This window comes from Lissotriton vulgaris, chromosome 10, assembly GCF_964263255.1.
Source record: "Lissotriton vulgaris chromosome 10, aLisVul1.2, whole genome shotgun sequence".
Taxonomy (NCBI): domain Eukaryota; kingdom Metazoa; phylum Chordata; class Amphibia; order Caudata; family Salamandridae; genus Lissotriton; species Lissotriton vulgaris.
This window is the reverse complement of record NC_141698.1, coordinates 404,396,167-404,416,744: the sequence shown is the minus strand read 5'-3', so window position 1 is coordinate 404,416,744 and position 20,578 is coordinate 404,396,167.

Below are 20,578 nucleotides of genomic sequence, written 5' to 3'. Positions count from 1 at the left end.
AATGGCCTGGAAAATTAGGATGGAAACTGGATTAGAATCATGATCAACAATAGCTTTTGTCAGGTACCTGAGATTCTGGGACACATGAATGCTACTTGAACAGCCAAAATAAAGCCTCCTTATGAAGGATGAAATAATGAAAAGTGCATTAGGTTGCGCAAGAGAGGTTGAAAAAGTGTTGGTTGATGTGGTGGATGTATTACATACAAGCAATTACATTACTGCTTCCCCTACCGCCCTATCAAAGAATAGATTAAAGATGTGGGGAAGGGAGGATTGGGAGAGAAAAAGATCTGGATTACTTAGGGAAAAAGGCTTCCGTAGTTGGCATCTGTGAAGTCCGGGAATCCAATACTTGTTTCCCTTATCTGCTTAAGTTGTCTAACCAGGCAATGCACAAGACAATACTAAGGTTTAGAATTGGTCTGCATCTGTTGTAATCTCACCCAGCTGGAATAGCCCCTGTAAAACATCCAGAATGTTTATTTAGCCGTGGGTTAAATATGCATTTAACCACCCTGCATATTGTACTAGACTGTCAGTATTTTCTACATGTACGTCGTAGAATTTTAAAACCTGTGTTTTAAAATATAATGCAAGGGTGAGATCGGCTGCTAAAGTACTTTTGTTTCATATGCAAAAAATGGATATGGTTTGCGCATGGCCAAGTTTTGTTATGGCTTTAAAAGATGTCATGATTGTGATAAGGTATTTATAATTGTTAGTAGATTTGGCAGTGCAATAATATTTCTATTTTAAAGAGTGTTGTAATATTTAGTTTTATTGATTTTATATTTATAGTTTAAGGGATACTGTCTCAAATAAACGTATTTCTGAACTGAAATTAACTACTACCATATTCTTTCCCCTGGAAGTAGTGGTAATAGCGCCACTATCGGAGACACCAGTCTCTATTCCATTTAAACCAGGCAGATAAAGTTGGAGATGAGAAAACGGGGAGCCTACCGTTTTGGGATTTCTTCTTGGTATCCACGTATAAATCACATCTTTAGTCGTCTATCTGAGTTGACCACGGCTGTATCTGCAACATATGAATTGTTTTTGGTTAGTGACACATTCATTTAATATGAAATTGTGTCTGGCCAGGTGACTTCATAATTGCAATTTTTGATGAGTCTGAATTTGCTGATTGTATGTGCCCCATTCACAAAACATGCCTTACTTAATAAAAACCCAATCAAAACATTCTGTTTTTCAAATTGAACAGTTCCTCCTTTAGAGGCCAATAAATATAAACGATATTCACAGATATCTATTAACCTGTAAATATCTATTAATGACCGATATGTATATATGATGTGCATTTTCAAAGTCCATTAAATGAGTAGGAAAAGCATATGCCGAAATGCTCAAACAATGCAAACCAATTGAATGCGGATTTTCATACGGCTTTAAATAAATGCAGCTCATGACAATTATTTCCCATAATCCATTCACGGTGAGAGGTTACTATACACCAGTATCATAAAGTCCGTGTTTGGGTGACAGGTGCGCCCTGCTGTGCAGCTCTATATTGGATGTTGGTAATCATTCTATTTGCTACAAAGTAGTTCGGAGAACATTCTCAAATCGGTGAAGTGTGCGTTTTAGCATATCGTGCTCTAAAGGAAAGTAAGTTCAGCCAAGAATTAAGTGCAAAAAACAACGGTAGGGCTGTAGAGAAAACTTCTTTATTGAGCTTGAGGAACAGTAAAAAGCACCATTTGATAGGTAGTTTGAAAAACATCTACTGTAAATGTTGTGACACATAGTTTTCATGACAACGAGGATAGTTAAAAAACAAGCGGCCATTTTAAATAACATTTTGTCCGTCTTGGTTACACGAGCCCTCTGCTGTATCGATTGCCTGCGAATCCGTCAGGGCTGTGCTCGCTTGTGGTTGTCATCTGTACTTGAAAAAAAGATGCCCGGATCCACTTAAAGAGCTTAAGGTGTGAAACACTGTGAATCTTAACTACGCCAGTAAGAAAGGCTTGGAGCAAAACAAGTCCCTCGATATGCGTAGACAGAGTAATAGAAACTTAAAAAGATTTTACTGGGATAAGTGACACATGGACATGTCGTGCTATTAAGCACTTAAAGTCGCATTAATTAAATGACTATCCTTTGACAAATTGGTTGAAACATTCTTTGATAAATGATTTAATTGGATTGAGAGACAGAATCAATTGGCTTGATTTAATACTGTGTGTACACACTGATTACGGCATCTTCATGGAAGGGAAACAAATAGACAGCTGTTGTCTCACAATCAGATAAACAAGCACTGGCAAAGACAAAAGGGTTGGCTACCACCCGTTTAGGTTTGTCAATGCCCCAGTTGTTTTTTGTCATTTTTCTAATCAGGATATTGCCGATATCAAATAGCGACCTCGACAAAACACTTAAAAGAAAAATGTTTAATAGGATAAAAAATAATCTGTGTTTAGATTCAAAAAGTACTTATTGTGATAGTAGTCCCTGGCACCGAAAGTATCTACTTTGTGTGCCAATGTGCTCTTGGCTAAGAGTAGAATGCTGTCGCTCAGAGTGAAGTTAGCCAAGCTTAAGGGGCTGACCCATTGCTTGCCTCAAGCTGTTTACTGTTGGGGATGACAGAAAAATGTGAACATACAAAACAGAAAAATAATTTAGAAAGCTGGCTGAACACCCCTAAAAATAAGTGTAAGAACTGACTTTCTTTGTGTGGTCTTCCTCAAGACTCCAGACTTTTAGCTTTCACCCCTCCTGTTTTCAGAAATTCGTTTTCGTTGGCATTAGGACTCTGTACTTCTTCCCTGCTAATCTGGGCTGATGAGTGCTTACACACAGTCCCTAAACATGGTAAAATTGGGCTACACCTAATTGGTACTGTTAGAAATGGGGGTTTCTAGTTGGCAGGGGTAGGTACCACTTTCCAAATAGGGACCCTTGCTTCTAGTCAGGGTAAGGAGGAAACCCTCTGAGATAACCCCTGCTCACCCTCTAGGTAGCTTGGCACGAGCAGTCAAGGCTAATCATAAGGCAATGTGTAAAGTATTTGTACCAACACTCACAGTAACACAGTGAAAACACCACAAACTGACTCCACAACAGTTTAGAAAAATAAAGGTATTTAATCTAAACTACACAAGACCAAAACGACAAAAATCCAACATACACAGTTCAAGAATATGGTTTCAAAAGAGTTCCTAAGGTTGCGATAAAAATAATTCACAGTTGCGTCACGTTTCAGACACAGTGCCTTTAGTTGCAACAAAGTTCCAAAAGCAGAAGCTGGTGCGGTGGAAAACAAGCGATGCGTTGCTCCTGAGACCTTGGGGAGGCGAATGAGACAGGCCCGCTGCAGCAGCGGGCGTGTTGCGACGAATCCGGTCTGTATTGCGAGGAAGACGGACTTGTGTGGATTCCAGTGCGTATGTTCCATAGGAAGTTTGTTCTCGCAAAGGCACGATGCGACGATCTCGTAGGGGCTGCGACGATCTCCGGGGCGACGATGCGCGATCCAGCGGTGATCTCTCTCGCAGCTCCTCGATGCGATATCTCTGCGACGATGTTCGCAGTGACGTGATGCGGTTTGCAAGCAAGCGGTGCAGCGATCTCACCCAGCGACGACAGGCTCTGCGACGACACTCGCAGCGATGATAGTCTTCCCGCACCGGTCTGGTGCGTCCCGCAAACGCCGGATGCAATGGCTCTGGCAGTGGCAATAGGCGCTGCGAAGATCTCGGCCTTCGTAGCAGCGGGAATTTCTTCGCACTGTCGGGGATGCGCTCCGCAGCGAGCGATGCGAGAACTTTTATGTAGCAATAGCAAAGTCTTTAAAGCTTAGTTTCTAGCTTCCCAGCACAGGTACAACTTCCAAATGCACCACACATGGGCCACACACTCCAGGAAGAACGGAACTTTCTCAGTAGAGCTCAGGGGAAGCTTGGGGTGAAGTCCTTTTGTTCCTGGGACTTCAAAAACAGGAAGCCAGCTCTTGTCAGGCCTTTGGAGATTCTTTCAAGCAAGGGGACACAGCAGGAAGCAAAGTCCTTCCCCTCTCCTTGGCAGCAAAGCAACAGCAGGGCAATCCAGCAGAGCAACAGCTGGACAATCTTCCTTCTTCAGTTTCAGCTTTCTCCTTGGCATAGGTTCCTTCTTGATTCCAGGATGATCTAATTTTCTGTTGTCAGTGGTCCTGTACTTATACCCCTAAAAGTCTTTGTTCTCTTTGTGCATGTGGGCCCTGAGCCCGGTCTTAACCAGTTCTGGGTGTTTCTTGAGCACTTTGTTTTCCTGGCTTCTTCTTTCCTTTCAGATTGAGGGGCAGGGTCGTCAGCCACCCAGCAGGAGATGGAGCCAGCTTTGAGGATGGCAGGCACAGCCCTATTCAGGCCCAGGTGCTATCTACTCCCACCACTTAAGTTGCAAATGCAGTCATGCTAGGTATGCTGCTCCGCTACACGTGTCTCTCGTAGAAACACACGGACCCACCTGACAGCGGTGGGGTCGTCTCCGTGACCCTGGCTGGCCACAATATATTCCAAATGATTTTGCCCCGCAAAAGAAGACACCCATGCAGCAATAGTTTTCACCTTTTATTGCAGGGCAGCAGTGATTGACCGGAATCCTCCTTCAGGCAGTGCATACCAAGCGCCTATGCGTTCCAGATAGAGTCTTCCTTATTCATTGCATGGTGTAATGAAATGAGGGAAGCCAGCAGCTATTGTTTTTCAGGTGTTCAGGTTGGTATGGTTCCACCCCACTGGGCGTTGCCTCACTAGGCATTCTGATTAATGGAGTCTTAATTTGTTTAATCTGTAGTGGATGCTGCCGAGGTGGATTACGGTGAGTTACTTCTTTTGCACTGATCCTGTTAGGTATGCTGCTCCACTACACGTGTCTCTTGTAGAAACACACAAACCCACCTCACAGCGGTGGGGTCGTCTCCGTGACCCTGGCTTGCCACAATATATTCCAAATGATTTTGCCCCGCAAAAAAAGACACCCACGCAGCAAAAGTTTTCACCTTTTATTGCAGGGCAGCAGTGACGGACCAGAATCCTCCTTCAGGCAGTGCACACCAAGCGCCTAAACGTTTCAGAAAAAGTCTCCCTTATTTATGGCATGGCGTAGTGAAATGAGGGAAGCCAGCAGCTATTGTTTTTCAGGTGTTTCAGGTTGGTATGGTTCCGCCCCACTGGGTGTTGCCTCACTAGGCATTCTGGTTAATGGAGTCTTAATTTGTTCAATCCGTAGTGGATGCTGCCACAGTGTTCCTTCCTATAGTATTCTCCATCAGGGCACTGTCGAGGTGGATCACATCCCGTTACTTCTTTTGCGCTGTTCCTGCTAGGTATGCTGCTCCGCTACACGTGTCTCTCATAGAAACACATGGACCCGCCTCACAGCGGTGGGGTCGTCTCCGTGAGCCTGGCTGGCCACAATATATTTCAAATGATTTTCCCCCGCAAAAGAAGACACCCACGCAGCAATAGTTTTCACCTTTTATTGCCGGGCAGCAGTGACGGACCGGAATCTCCTCAGCCAGTGCACACCAAGCACCTACGCATTTCAGAAATAGTCTTCCTTATTCATGGCATGGTGTAGTGAAATGAGGGAAGCCAGCAGATATTGTTTTAAAGGTGTTTCAGGTTGGTATGGTCCCGCGCCACTGGGCTTTGCCTCACTAGGCATTCTGGTTAATGGAGTCTTAATTTGTTCAATCCGTAGTCGATGCTGCCGTAGTGTCCCTTCTCACAGTATTCTCCATCAGGCCACTGTCGAGATGGATCACGGCGCGTTACTTCTTTTGCGCTGTTTCTGCTAGGTATGCTGCTCCGCTACACGTGTCTCTCGTAGAAACACAGAGACCAGCCTCAGAGCAGTGGGGTTGTCTCCATGACCCTGGCTGGCCACAATATATTCCAAATGATTTTGCCCTGCAAAAGAAGACACCCACGCAGCAATAGTCTTCACCTTTTATTGCAGGGCAGCAGTGACAGACCGGAATCCTCCTTCAGGCAGTGCACACCAAGCGCCTACGCGTTTCAGAAATAGTCTACCTTATTCATGGCATAGTGTAGTGAAATGAGGGAAGCCAGCAGCTATTGTTTTTCAGGTGTTTGAGGTTGGTATGGTTCCGCCCCACTGGGCTTTGACTCACTAGGCATTCTGGTTAATGGAGTCTTAATTTGTTCAATCCATAGTGGATGCTGCCATAGTGTCCCTTCTTGCAGTATTCTCCATCAGGGCACTGTCGAGGTGGATCACGGCGCATTACTTCTTTTGCGCTGTTCCTGCTAGGTATGCTGCCCGCTACACGTGTCTCTCGTAGAAACACATGGACATGCCTCACAGCAGTGGGGTCGTCTCCGTGACCCTGGCTGGCCACAATATATTCCACATGATTTTGCCCCACAAAAGAAGACACCCACGCAGCAATAGTTTTCACCTTTTATTGCAGGGCAGCAGTAACGGAACGGAATCCTCCTTCAGGCAGTACACACCAAGCGCTTATGCATTTCAAAAATAGTCTTCCTTATTCATGGCATAGTGTAGTGAAATGAGGGAAGCCAGCAGATATTGTTTTTCAGGTGTTTCAGGTTGGTATGGTCCCGCGCCACTGGGCGTTGCCTCACTAGGCATTCTGGTTAATTGAGTCTTAATTTGTTCCATCCGTAGTGGATGCTGCCATAGTGTCTCTTCTTACAGTATTCTCCATCAGGGCACTGTCGAGGTGGATCACGGCGCGTTAATTCTTTTGCGCTGTTCCTGCTAGGTATGCTGCTCCCCTACATGTGTCTCTCATAGAAACACACGGACCCGCCTCACAGCGGTGGGGTTGTCTCCATGACCCTGGCTGGCCACAATGTATTCCAAATGATTTTGCCCCGCAAAAGAAGACACCCACGCAGCAATAGTTTTCACCACTTATTGCAGGGCAGCAGTGACGGACCGGAATCCTTCAGGCAGTGTTCACCAAGCGCCTACATGTTTCAGAAATAGTCTACCTCATTCATGGCATGGTGTAGTCAAATGAGGGAAGCCAGCAGCTATTGTTTTTCAAGTGTTTCAGGTTGGTATGGTCCCGCCCCACTGGGCGTTGCCTCACTAGGCATTCTGGTTAATGGAGTCTTAGTTTGTTCAATCTGTAGTGAATGCTGCCATAGTGTCCCTTCTTACAGTATTTGCCATCAGGGCACTGTCGAGGTGGATCACGGCGCGTTACTTCTTTTGCGCTGATCCAGCTAGGCATGCTGCTCCGCTACACGTGTCTCTCGTAGAAACACACGGACCCGCCTTACAGTGGTGGGGTCCTCTCCGTGACCCTGGCTGGCCACAATATATTCCAAATGATTTTTCCCCACAAAAGAAGACACCCACAAAGCAATAGTTTTCACCTTTTATTGCAGGGCAGCAGTGACGGACCGGAATCCTCCTTCAGGCAGTGCACACCAAGCGCCTACGCATTTCAGAAATAGTCTTCCTTATTCATGGCATGGTGTAGTGAAATGAGGGAAGCCAGCAGCTATTGTTTTTCAGGTGTTTCTGGTTGGTATGGTCCCGCCCCACTGGGTGTTGCCTCACTGGACATTCTGGTTAATGGAGTCTTAATTTGTTCAGTCCGTAGTGGATGATGCCATAGTGTCCCTTCTTACAGTATTTTCCATCAGGGCACTGTCGAGGTGGATCACGGCGCGTTACTTCTTTTGCGCTGATCCAGCTAGGTATGCTGCTCCGCTACACGTGCCTCTCGTAGAAACACACGGACCCGCCTCACAGCAGTGGGGTCGTCTCCGTGACCCTGGCTGGCCACCACATATTCCAAGTGATTTTGCCCCGCAAAAGAAGACACCCATGCAGCAATAGTTTTCACCTTCTATTGCAGGGCAGCAGTGACGGACCAGAATCCTCCTTCAGGCAGTGCACACAAAGCGCCTACGCGTTTCAGAAATAGTCTTCCTTATTCATGGCATGGTGTAGTGAAATGAGGGTAGCCAGCAGCTATTATTTTTCAGGTGTTTCATGTTAGTATGGTCCCGCCCCACTGGGCGTTGCCTCACTAGGCATTCTGGTTAATGGAGTCTTAATTTGTTCAATCTGTAGTGGATTCTGCTATGGTGTCCCTTCTTACAGTATTCCCTATCAAAGCACTGTCGAGGTGGATCACGGCGCGTTACTTCTTTTGTGCTCTTACTGCTAGGTAGTATACACAGTGGTAGTAGAAATCGACAATGGACCCAGTGTTCTACCTATGGGTCTGATAGAATGTAGCAGCCATATTTAAATGTGTTACTACCAGTATTCACATATATATATATATATCACCATCAAGCTTACTTTCCACTTGTTCTCTGTTATCAAGTTTTAGTTCGAATAAATGGAATTTTATAACCATAATTTTTCAACTATCAATTGGGAATAACACTTACTCAATTTTGTACATTTAAATTGAAACACAAATTCTTTACAAAATTTTAAATTGTACATTGTAAAAATTCAAACAGTGCAAGTGCTTAGAGAATTTGTAATTTTAAGCTTGTTCAAAGTGTGGCGGCAAGTGCCTGTTTCTGTTCGGTGCTAGTTCTAACACATTTTAAAGTGCCAGTGCAACAGTACAAATATGCATTATACAATCCTTATTAGTTGGACTTCAAGATGATTCACAATAAAGCGAAACCACAAATAGATATAATTCCTCATGACCTATATACGATTCCAGAACAGGTCTCTATTCATATCCATTTAAAAGTAAGTTTACAAACATTTAAAATCATTTTAAATTATGACTCTCGAATTACATCTAGCACCTTGAAAGTGCTTGTGCTTATGCAAACAGCAATAACTTCTCAATGTAAACATATCGCTCCCCTCAAAGTAAACAAACTTCAATACAGTACCATCATACAGAATAAAGTGCAAGGGCATATGTAAACTAGATAGAATTTCTCCATGTAAACATTTCACTCTTCTCAATTTCTAGAACCCAGTTAAATGCAGTGCAATAATATCATAAAGTGCAAATGCATAATAGTTCCTAGATTGAACAAACTATTCCTCACAACTTAATGACACAACTCCTATCTTTACATCTATCAGAGTACTACCACTGTAAAAATAAAAAATAAAATTTAAACAAACAATCAGTTCATGGTCTTAAGTGCAGATTCTCCTATTTTAACTCTTCATCATATTCATCAAGACAGACAGGTATAGAGGTCCTCATCTACATTGATCCCATATGGTTCCATGCAGTTAAATTCCAGAATGAAGTATGTTTCTAACTTCCGGAGTTCTCTTTCCCTGTCCCCCCCTCTCTTTTTCTTGGGGACCTCTGCTATACATGTATACTGCAGGCTCACAAGGTTGCTTTGGTGATGGAACTCAAAGTGCCGGGCAATGGGATACGTTCTGTCTTGATTGTCAATCGCTTGACTGTGTTGAAGGATTCATTGGTGAACAGGCAAGGTAGTGCTTCCTATATATATTTTTGGACAGGAGCACTGTAACAGATATACAACAAATTACTTTTACAGGTCAGAAAACTTCTGATAGTTACTGTTTTAATAAAAAATGTTCTAAAATCGGCACGGTTCATGCCATGTTGGCATGCCTTACATTTAGCACATTTTTTAAAACCAAGTTTGTGTTGTAGCCAAGTCAAGGTGCCTTTCTTTTTTTCAATGAATTCACTTTTGACAATCAGGTCTTTGAGAGATTTGGAGTTTTTATATGTAACCTCTAGATTTCTATTTACTCTAGTGCCCAACACCGGATCATTTCTTTCAAGATGCCAGAATTATTCAGGATAGATCTAACTTCCCTGTGTTTTACATTAAAGGTAGTTATAAATCTAGAGTTATCCTGGTTTCTCAAATGTTTATTCTGTTCCTGTTGTCTTTTTGGTCTAGAAGGTTCAAATAATATCTTTTGCCGCTCCAGATTTTTAGCTTTTGTAGATGCCCCTTTCAATACATCTTGACGGTATCCCCTTTGAATGAATCTCTGTGTCATTTCTTTTTCTACTCTGTCACACTCTTCCTCACTGCTACATGTTCTTCTAGGTCTATAGTATTCCCCAAAGGAGATACTATAATTAACGCAGCTGGATGAGCATTTTCTGCATGGAGAACTGAATTTTCCTGGCAGTGTCCTTGCGAAATACAGTTGTCTCCAATTTTTGATTTGATTCAGGTCATTAATGAACAGCTTGATGTCTGTCTCCGTGCCCTGCCACAGCACGAAGACATCATCAATAAACCAAACCCACAACAGGACATGTTCAGTCCACTGGTCCAGGAGGGATGTATGACGTTAGCACGCATACTATTACCACGCATACCATTACAACGCGGTATTTACAACAAATACCGTTACAACGCATAGCGCTTTGAGGTGCTGGATAGTGGTAAGTATAATTTTATATTCCAACTCCAGTCCCCGTGGACACTAGGGAAGGTGTTGGATATAAAATTAAACTTATTCTCTATCCTAGAGCGCCCCCCAGCGCAATGCGTGTAATGGTATGCGTGGTAATGCATGCGTTGTAAGGGTAGTGCGTGGTAAAAAATGCGTGCTAAACATTGTATACCGTCCAGGAGACCACCCCCAAGCCCCCATTCCTCCCACCAGCCGAGATGTAAGTTAGCATAACTGGGGGCGAAACAGGTGCCCATCGCAGTCCCCCTTTCCTGCAGAAAGAAGTCAGCACCAAAGAGAAAAATGTTTTCAGTGAGGCACCATTCCATAAGCTCTAAAATCATTCTATTCTGAGCGGCAAATCGAGCTGGTCTTCTATTAAGAAAGTGTTCACTTGCTCTTAGTCCATCGTTATGTCTGATACTAGTATATCATGTAGATATATCCAATATCAGCATTACCATAGTCTCTGCATCGCAATGAATGTCAAAGATACATTTTAAAAAGTCAGTTGAGTCTTTAATGTAAGAGGGAAGTGATCTGACTATTGGATTAAGAAAATAATCAATGTAGCGGGAAGCATTTTCAAATGAACTACCACAAGAAGAAATATTAGGGCTCCCTGGTGGACTAGTGGGATTTTTATGTATTTTGGGGAGCATGTAAAATACTGGGATTACTGGGATTACTGGTTTGTCTCTTTAAATAAACTTATATTCATCCCAGCTTTAAAGCCCTTTATCTCTCCAGGTATCTAGTCTCACAAAGAATACCACCGTTACATTCTCATATTCCTTAGTGCTGATCCTGCTATAGCAACTACAATCCTGCAATTGACTAAGCGCTTCTTTCTTGTACTGCCCCCTCCCCCACAATACAATATTCCCTCCTTTGTCTGAAGGCTTTAAAAAGAGTCCTTTTTCATTTTGTCCTTTTTTCACTGTTTTATGAAATAAAGCTTTCTTAGGATCTATTTTCCGTTTGCTTTGGTTCTCCACAGAGTATAGATTTTTAAGATCTCTGGTTACATTTTCTCTGAAAATATCCAAATTGTCTCTCACAGTTTGAGGTAAAAATCTGAATGGTGCTCTAAACGGTGTATGATCACTTTTATCCAAACCAGTTCCTATTCCAGTCGAGTCCTCACTTTGAATCTGACTAGTATAATTGAACATAGAAATCATGTCCTCTAAGGCCGGTATATCATTAACATTAAGGAAGGTTGTATTGTTGTTGGACATAGGAGTCTGTTCTTGAACTTGAAGATTAATTTCATACTGGCCTGCATGCAACTTAGATAGCTTGAGTTTACGGATGTAGCGATATAGGTCCATTCTGCTGTTAGGATAATTGTACTCATTATTGTCGCAGAAAGATAGTCCTAATTTCAATATCATTTCCTCATCCTCTGCTATCTCCATAGAACTCAAGTTAATTATTGTTGCTTTATCCATTAATTTCTCAATCATTTCTTCGTGTTCGAGCGCAACGATCTTTTTGTTTGCCAGCCTTGCGCTCCTCCCATATCCCTCGCCTCCTCTTCTTTGTCTCCTCTTCCTCGGCCTCTTCCCCAACCCCTTCCTCTTCCCATGCGATGGTCGGACTGTTGTTCCATCAGCATAAAATGGAATTCCTCTGTGACAGCCAGTCTCACATCCCTAGATCCTCTACTGCCTGGTTCATCTGATTCTTTCTCAGAACAAGTGTCTGAGCTAACTTCACTTTGTGAGGCAGTGTGCTGGTCTACTTGGCCACTATGAATTTATTGTCGCCTTGCCATATCAAATGTTTTCGCGAAGGTGTAAATTTGCCCAGATTCGTAGTCAATACGATCCCTTGTATATTTTGTGGCTTTTCTGTCCTTTACGCGCTTCTCATATTTCTCGAGCCCGCCTTTTAAATCAATCTTGAATTTATTAATTCTCACGTTGTCATCATTGTTATCTAGGATGTCATTTAGCTCTTTAATTTTTGCTACCACTTCCAAGCGTTCTTTCTCCGCATACTTCAATAGGATGCGTATCATATTAGTGGAGCTGGCCGCACTGTTCTCCTCCCACTCTCCAAGTATTTCAATGTCAGGGTTTTCATAGGAGGGGTAATCATGATTCTAAGTCCACCTGAACACGTCCCACTTGTAAATATTTGTGTAGGGATGCCACTTCCCACCAACATGAGATTTCCTTCTTCTTCAACTTTTCATAGATTTGCAGTTGTTTGTTTCAATCTGTATTGCCAATTGGGGCAGCCGCCCCTCTTTCCTTTTGTGCGGGTCACGTTACTTCTTCAAAGCCCTCTTGTTCCCTAGCTGCACATTCTTCGTCACTCATATTGTGACTGGTGACGCCCTACCGAGTTGGCACACTTAATTATAGCCGCTCTGTCACCCAAATTGCTGATGCGCTTCACACTGTGTCCCAGCCCAGCTCCCGTTGCCGTATGCAGTATCCCACAACTTTTTGGGAGTTATGAAGCCGCGCTGACTCACCGAGACTCCGCAATCCTCTGACCTCCGGGTTCCCGATAATCAGCCGCGGTCCGCTCACTTCTCAACTTCGGGTTTGCAGCTGAAGGCATTCACAGGGGGCACGCCGGTCTTCATTTTTCTTACAAGTTACGGCGGTTTGCACTGGCGTGCTGCCTAAATATTGGTGGTGCTGGTTCAGCGACGATCCGCCACGTTGCTCAATATTGGATATGAGATCATCCAAGACAAAGTAGACAATGATCCTGCACTCCAGGATAGGGTTTTAAAACATACATTATTAAATGACGAGTTACATCAACGCCTTTCGGGAGTCAAGCTCCCTTGTTCACGATGTTAAGCCACCATTTTTTTCAGGTAAAAATATAAGACACAGTGGTAGTAGAAATCTACAATGGACCCAGTGTTCTACCTATGGGACTCTGCCTGATAGAATATAGCAGCCATATTTAAATGTGTTACTACCAGTATTCACATATATATATCACAATCAAGCGTACTTTCCACTTGTTCTCTGTTATCAAGTTGTAGTTCGAATAAATGGAATTTTATAACCATAATTTTTCAACTATCAATTGGGAATAACATTTCCTCAATTTTGTACATTTAAATTGAAACACAAATTATTTCCCAAATTTAAAATTGTACATTGTAAAAACTTCAAAAAGTGCAAGTGCTTAGAGAATTTGGAAATTTCAGTTGTTCAAAGTGTGCCGGCAAGTGCCTGTTTCTGTTGGGTGCTAGTTCTAACAAATATATATATATGTATATATATATATATGTATATATATATATATATATATATATATATATATATATATATATATATATATATATATATATATATATATATATATTCACTGAAAAAACCATAGGTTATAGACCATATATAGTTAGGAATTTGCATTTACAAAACCTTGAAAATTCACTGAAAAAACCATAGGTTATAGACCATATATAGTTAGGGATTAGCATTTACAAAACCTTATTTTACTTGCACAAAACCATTGAAATTCCATATATAGTAGGTTGCACTAACTATATATCGCGCACCCGCAATCCACTGCTAATGATGTCACATATTACATCATTCATGACATGGTCAGTGACATCACTGATGACATCACTGATGACATCTCAAATGACATCACTGATGACATCACTGATGACATCTCAAATGACATCACTGATGACATCACTGATGACAACACCCAGTGACTGTATGTTTCTGTAAGGTTAAAATATGTCTTACATATTGAAAAATGAGTGGATGTATAAGTGTCTGGATGAAGGATTTAGTAGGTGCATGACTGACTGTATGAGAGAATGATTAAATGTGTCTCACTGAGTGCATGGGTTAGTGACTAAACTGTCTTAATTTGTGCATCATTATATATGTTGTTCTGTAAACTGCTGCATGTTTAAATCAGTAGCTATATGAGTAACTATATGGGTTATTGAATGGTTGCCCAAGTATTTGTATGGGAGACTGAGTATGTGTGTGGGTGGCTGAGAGGTGTATGACTCTGTGCATAGATGTGTGAGCAGTTGATTCACTAAATGTATGGGTTCAAAAGTGCATGTGGAAACAGCTGTATGGACAGTTGACTGTGTGCATGAGTGTATTGGTTAGTGAATGGATATCTCAGTGCTACATGTCAAAGTAAGTACATATGTAAAACACAGTCCATGTGAGAGTTGACATATATAAATAACTGTGCATAAGAGTCAGTGAATGTGTGAGTGGCTGTATGGATCATTGTGAACTTGTATCAGGGATTGTATAAGACAGTAAATATGTGTTAGTATATGTTTGAATAAGTAAGGTGTGTATAACTGTATAGTTGAGAAAATGGAGGTGTGATTGATAGTTTGCATAACTGACTAGGTGTGTGAGTAACTCCATGGATAAGTGACAGTCTGTGAGTGTCTGTTTATACTGATTGTATCTAAGGTTATATTAGAGTCTGAAGATGTTCATTGTATTATCACATAAATGATATCATCAGTGATGTGATCAGTGATGTCATTTGAGATGTCATCAGTGATGTCATCAGTGATGTCATTTGAGATGTCATCAGTGATGTCATCAGTGATGTCACTGACCATGTCATGAATGATGTAATATGTGACATCATTAGCAGTGGATTGCGGGTGCGCGATATATAGTTAGTGCAACTAACTATATATGGAATTTCAATGGTTTTGTGCAAGTAAAATAAGGTTTTGTAAATACTAATTCCTAACTATATATGGTCTATAATCTATGGTTTTTTCAGTGAATTTTCAAGGTTTTGTAAATGCCAATTCCTAACTATATATGGTCTATAACCTATGGTTTTTTCAGTGAATTTCAATGTTTTTTTAAAAGCTAATATCTATAGCTGTAAAATGTATTCTTCTTTTAATGGATATTTTATATGTTTTTAATATAATTTTTTTATGTATATATATTTTTTTTGTTTCGCTACCGGTCCGCGCATCGGGTAGCTTCCCGTTAGCTCAATTTGGTGCTGCGACGCGGTCCGCGAACCGGGAAACGTTCCATTAGCGCAACTGCCGCGTTAGAAAACAACATCATGACGGTCGCGTAAGCGCGACGTATCGCGTTGCCGCGTAATGCGTCTTATGAAGCGCCGCGTTAGCGCACCCGGAAGTGCTCCGGAGCGCGAACCGAGGCACGAAGCGCAGCACCCCGGAAGCGCTCCGGGTGCGTAGCGGGATGCGTAACGTAAGCGTAACAGGTCATGTGACTTGTTAATAAAACTTTTTATTGGTTCATTTCACTTTTGGTTTCCTAATGATGTAAGGCTAGGTCATGTGACCTAAAAATAACACTTTTCATTGGTTTAGAACATTTTTTTTCCCAAATGATGAAAGCCCCCAATTTTTTTCTCACTCTGACTTTCAACTTTGTGAGAGGAAGACCTGTTTTTCATTATTAAAAGATGGCTTCAATAGTAGCTGCAGCTGGTGGACCTCCACCACCACCACCACCTCCTAGGAAGGAAGGAACACCTACCCAGTTCCTTCCCAACCCTGAGGAAGAGGAGGAAGAAGAGGAAGAGGAGGTACAGGGGAGACAATTCTTGCCTGAACAGCCCCGGAAATCCCACCACAAGGACAATTTTATTTGGCAATTTTTTACATTCCCTCAAGGCCAAAAAAAGGTCAATGCCCGTCTTGTGACATGCCTCATATGTAAAGGAGTTCTGTCCCGAGGCACAGATAAAAAATATAGTTATGGGAACTATACTATGCATCGCCACATGCAAAGGTGGCATCCAATAAATTACAGCGTGGCTGAGGGCGTCACCTCCGCGAAAACCCACCAACTCCTGTGGCCACCACCTCGACACAGGAAAGTCTTTCGGGACCAGAGGCGAGGGAGACGGTCCCCAGTATCCAGAGCAATTTTGCACACATGAAGCTAGTGTGTATTTATTGTGGGGGACTACTTTGTTACGGGGAGATGAGTGTGAATTTAATGAACAGAGCATATGAAAATCACAAGTGCTCAAAACGCCCCAAAAAGTGAAATTTTTTTTTTTTCTCCTGTTGAGCCATTTCTAATGCCTGTTTTTCGTTGTTCCCCCTCAAAAAAACCATTTTTTTTTTAAATTGTTCATAAAATACAAAAAAAAATGTTCAGAAAAATAATAAAAAAAATATAAAACAACAAAAACAATAAAAAAAGTTCTTTTCAGAACTACCTCCCATTTATAAAAAATTGCTAAAATGTTTAGCACTCTGGCAATCTCTGTTTTTTTTTATTCGCTTCCTGGTTCGCGCGTCGGTACGCGAACCGGAAGCGACCGAAAAAAATGAAAAAAAAAATAAAAAGTGAATATAAGGGAAGGAGACAGAGAGAATAATGTTAAAAGAAAGACAGCTAGAGGGAGTAACACAGAGATACTGTATAATAGATAATTATACAAAGAAAAGATGTAAGAGGGAAAAATTGAGAAAAAGAAAATAGAAAAGGAAGTGAAAGAAAAAAAGAGTGTAGAAGAATAATAAACAAGAGTTACTTTGAGAATGTGAATGAATCTTCAAATTAAAAAGAAAGAGAGTAAAGGATGTGGAGTAAGAGGTAGGGATAGAACCGGACTAAAACAACAACCCTGAGGGAAGGTGTTAAAAAAAAAGTGAGTGAAAGTAAATAGGATTAAAACAAGGTGTATGATAGTGAATAAGATTAAAACATGTGGAATGACAGAGAGAAAAAACAGAAAGAAGAAAAGAAGAAGTGATAGAAAAAGAATAATTGAAGCAGCGAAAAAAAATGTAAATAAGACAATGTGCTTGAACTACAGAGAGAAAGCATAAAGAACAACTAGTAAAAGAGTGAAGAGACAGAGACAGTTAGAGTTAGAGAGATGGACTGAGTGAAAAGGAGTGAGGAACTGTGAGAACAGAGGGACTGACAAAAGGAGTGGAAGGAGTGAAGTAAGTAAGTAATTGAAAAGGAATGAGGGAAAAAGCAAAGGAAGTAAACTGAGGGTTAAGGATATAAAGCAGTGGAAGTAATAGAAGTTGAATGTGATAGAGATGTAAGGGAAAAAGTACTAAATACTTACTTTATAGTTGTTGTTAACTCCATCGCTTATAATTTTTTTAATTTCAATCTGTGAAAGAAAGAACAAAAATTTGAAAAATAATAAAACATGTATTTAAAAAATAGAAAAGACAAGGCATAAGGTTGAAAATCATACAATTTTACAAAGAAATGAAGTTAGAGATAAAGATTCAGAAAGGAAAATAAAGTAACGGTGAAAGACATACAGAGTCAAAAAGAAATAGAAATAGAGTAAATTACTAAGTGAATAAAAAGGAGGATAGATTCAGTGACATAAAAGAAGGATAGAAGAGAAAAAAAAAACTAAAGATGTGTAAGATACTAAAAGAATGTGAGTAAGGTAAACTAAATAAGGAAAGGGTGAATAAGGAAAAGAGAGTGAGGGAGAGAGGGGACACAGAAAGTGAAGGAAAGAGTGTCAGATACAGACTGAGTGAAGCAACCAAAAAAGATAAATGAGTGAAGGTGAGTTATACTAACTGTTTGCAACAAAAAAGGAGAACCCAAAATTATTTAATTTTGAAAACAAAAGAGAGAAAATATGGAAAAGAGAAGCGAAGCAGAGGGTCTAAAAGCTAGAAAATGGTGCATGAGAGAAAAGAAAAAAGCAGAGTTGGAATAAGGAAACAAAGGTTGAAACATAAGTGGAGTTAGAGAACAAGGGTGAAAGAGAATAAAACAAAAGGCAATGTGAGTATGTAAAGAGAATTGATACAAGGTAGTAAAAGACAAGTGAGCATGAGACAAGATGAGTACAAATTTAAAATCACAATACAAAATATAGAATTAATTATACATGTTAAATGGTTTATTTTTGCTGTTCTCAGAATATATCAAATTTCACCTAAAACAGTGAGTTGAAGGTATTCATCATATAACAGAGGGGAAAAAAAACACAATCAAAATGATTGTGTTTAACAAACCCATATAATATAACAAATCAGAAATCAGAACTCATCAAAAGTACACTTACTTTCCATGACGTCGAATGATATGCGATGAACAGCTTATACTCTGTTGTGCTCTAAAAAATCCATGCCCGCCACTTTCTGAAAGAAAAGCTCTTTCTTTCTGAGTAATCTCTTCGAATTCCTCAAAGCAAATCCCGTCATTTTCTTTTTCCCCGACTTTCAGAAAGAAAATGTCCAAAATCACTTTCACAATCTTGTACTAATAATATCTCCCCTTCTAGTTTACTCATGTTTCACATTTCCTATAACATTGATACCACTTACTATGAGGCACACTTACACTACCTCTATGACTTTTCCAATTTTTTCATTCTCTTGATCTCAGTTACTAACAAAGCAATTTAAAACAACAGAGTAAATCATATCAACTCTTTGAATCATTATAGACCAGTTATGTATCTCTATGACTACTTTACATTTTTATTTATTATGATCACTCTAATTGACAAAGCAATTTAAAACAGCAGGCTAAAATTTATCAACTGCTCCAATCTTCGTAGGACACTTTCCTTCCCTAAAATTTTGGTTGTAAAAACACTAGGTAAGAATTTTTTAAGTCAAACGGTAAACGTTTTTTGAAAGTTAAAACAGAATCATTGCAGAATGACCAGCCATTTCCAGATTTTAAATAAGCTGTGTAATGTCCTGAAGTTGTTGAAGGACCGTCATGATATATAATTGCTGCAGTTACAAAAGTCCTTCCTGATATTGACAACTGCGAAGCCACAACATTTTTAATTAAAGTTGTCAATTTAGTTCCATCAGACCTACATCGTTGGAACATTAAAATGACATACTGGCCATAACTTCGTATAAATAATGTGGACAGCATTGCAGACTTACATTGGCTACACTCCATGTTTTGATCGGCTGCTTTTACTAGCTTATTAAAGGATACTAATTTACTGTCAGGCAAAGTTAAATATATAAATCTTTCTGAGTCTACACTAGTAGTACTTGATAGCCTACAGTTCTCGCAGTCATGCTGCCATTGATAAGTAACAGTGATGGATCAAGCCCTGATCTTTGGACTGGGTAAGAGTGGTCTGCTTAATTCAGACACTCTGTTCATCACCACCTCCTTTTCTGAATCGTTTTTGGCCACTATATGTGTGGCAGGGTATACTCAGACATGAGTCCCTTTCTCACTGCTCCATCAGGATTCAAGCAAGCCGGGCCGAAGACGGCTGAAATGCCAGAAACCGGTCCCCGGTAGCTTGTTTCCTTTCTGGTGAAGAATTGGCTTGGTAGTTTAGTCTGCCCTGTTCCCATGATGCACTGGGCCAGGGACAGACTGATTTGCATATAGCCAGGTCCTGAGCTGGGATGGGGCAGTGAGATAAATAACGGTGATGGATCAAGCCCTGATCTTTGGACTGGGTAAGAGTGGTCTGCTTAATTCAGACACTCTGTTCATCACCACCTCCTTTTCTGAATCGTTTTTGGCCACTATAGGTGTGGCAGGGTATACTCAGACATGAGTCCCTTTCTCACTGCTCCATCAGGATTCAAGCAAGCCGGGCCGAAGACGGCTGAAATGCCAGAAACCGGTCCCCGGTAGCTTGTTTCCTTTCTGGTGAAGAATTGGCTTGGTAGTTTAGTCTGCCCTGTTCCCATGATGCACTGGGCCAGGGACAGACTGATTTGCATATAGCCAGGTTCTGAGCTGGGATGGGGCAGTGAGATAAATAACGGTGATGGATCAAGCCCTGATCTTTGGACTGGGTAAGAGTGGTCTGCTTAATTCAGACACTCTGTTCATCACCACCTCCTTTTCTGAATCGTTTTTGGCCACTATAGGTGTGGCAGGGTATACTCAGACATGAGTCCCTTTCTCACTGCTCCATCAGGATTCAAGCAAGCCGGGCCGAAGACGGCTGAAATGCCAGAAACCGGTCCCCGGTAGCTTGTTTCCTTTCTGGTGAAGAATTGGCTTGGTAGTTTAGTCTGCCCTGTTCCCATGATGCACTGGGCCAGGGACAGACTGATTTGCATATAGCCAGGTTCTGAGCTGGGATGGGGCAGTGAGATAAATAACGGTGATGGATCAAGCCCTGATCTTTGGACTGGGTAAGAGTGGTCTGCTTAATTCAGACACTCTGTTCATCACCACCTTCTTTTCTGAATCGTTTTTGG